This window comes from Balaenoptera acutorostrata, chromosome 1, assembly GCF_949987535.1.
Source record: "Balaenoptera acutorostrata chromosome 1, mBalAcu1.1, whole genome shotgun sequence".
Lineage (NCBI taxonomy): Eukaryota > Metazoa > Chordata > Mammalia > Artiodactyla > Balaenopteridae > Balaenoptera > Balaenoptera acutorostrata.
The window spans coordinates 35498316-35499519 of NC_080064.1; positions in this window are offsets into that span (position 1 = coordinate 35498316).

A 1204-nucleotide genomic window follows, 5' to 3' on the forward strand; every position below is an offset into this window, starting at 1 on the left:
AATTCTACTTCCAGGATGTACCCTAAAATCAAAGATTTTTTTCATCCCAGTCTTATTTATAACTGGGGAAAATGGGAAATTCCTGAAATGTTCAATGAGAGGGAATTGGGTAAATAAGTGATGCCACATTCACAGGTGGGGAGGCTGTGCAGAAATTAAATATCATGCTCTTGAAGGACATAAAAGATATGAGGAAACACTCAAGATGTGCTGGTAAGTGAAAAGGGGAAGTTATAAAACAGCATGAATCCAATTTCATCCAATGTCTATATAAATATGCACAATATGTACTGTTGATAGTGCTGGACTGGGTGCTCTACCCTGTGCTAAGAACTTTACCCAGTCTCTCAGTCAAGCATCACAGCAGCCTTGCAAGGGAGATTCTAGTAACTGCAAGGGGGGGGAAAAAGAGACTAAAAGGAAATTCACTAAAATGTTAACAGTAAAATAAGAGGGCATGTGTGTACCTGCCCCCCCCCAAGAATTCACTTCCAAAGAGGGCATGTGGTTTTAATTTTCTTCTTTATACTGTCTGATCCTTTCTAAATTTTCTTCAATAGAAATATAGAATAATAATAAAAACATTAGCAATTTAAAAATCACAACAATCATGTGTTCAAAAATATCTTCAGGATCTCTTCTTTTTGGGGTGGGTAGCAGTTTTCTCTTAGTGTTCATTTCCTGGGGCTGCTGTAACGAAGTACCACAAACAGTGGCTTAAAAAAACAAACAAGCAAAACAAACCCCAAATCTGTTGTTTCACAGGTCTGGAAGTTAGAAGTCTGAAATCAAGGTGTTGGCAGGGTTGACGCTTTCTCAGGGTTGTGAGAGCAGGATCTGTTCCAGGCCTGTCTCTTAGCTTCTGGGAGCCTCTGGTGTTCCTTGTCTAGTTTCTCCTTGTGTGACTTCACATCACCTTCTCTCTTGGTATATCTGTCTCTGTGTCCAAGTTTCTCCTTTTTATAAGGACACCAGTCATATTGGATTAGGACCCACCCTAATGACCTCATTAAAGTTGATTACCTCTTTGAAGAACCTACCTCCAAATAAGGTCACATTCTAAGGTACGAGGGGTTAGGACTTGAACATATGAATGTGGTGGGAACACAATTCAACCTATCACACTGTTCAGCTGGCGTTGCTCCCTCTGAGATGAGTGTGGTAGGGAAGTGGAGGTGGGGAGCCCTCCCTAGGAGGGAGAGTC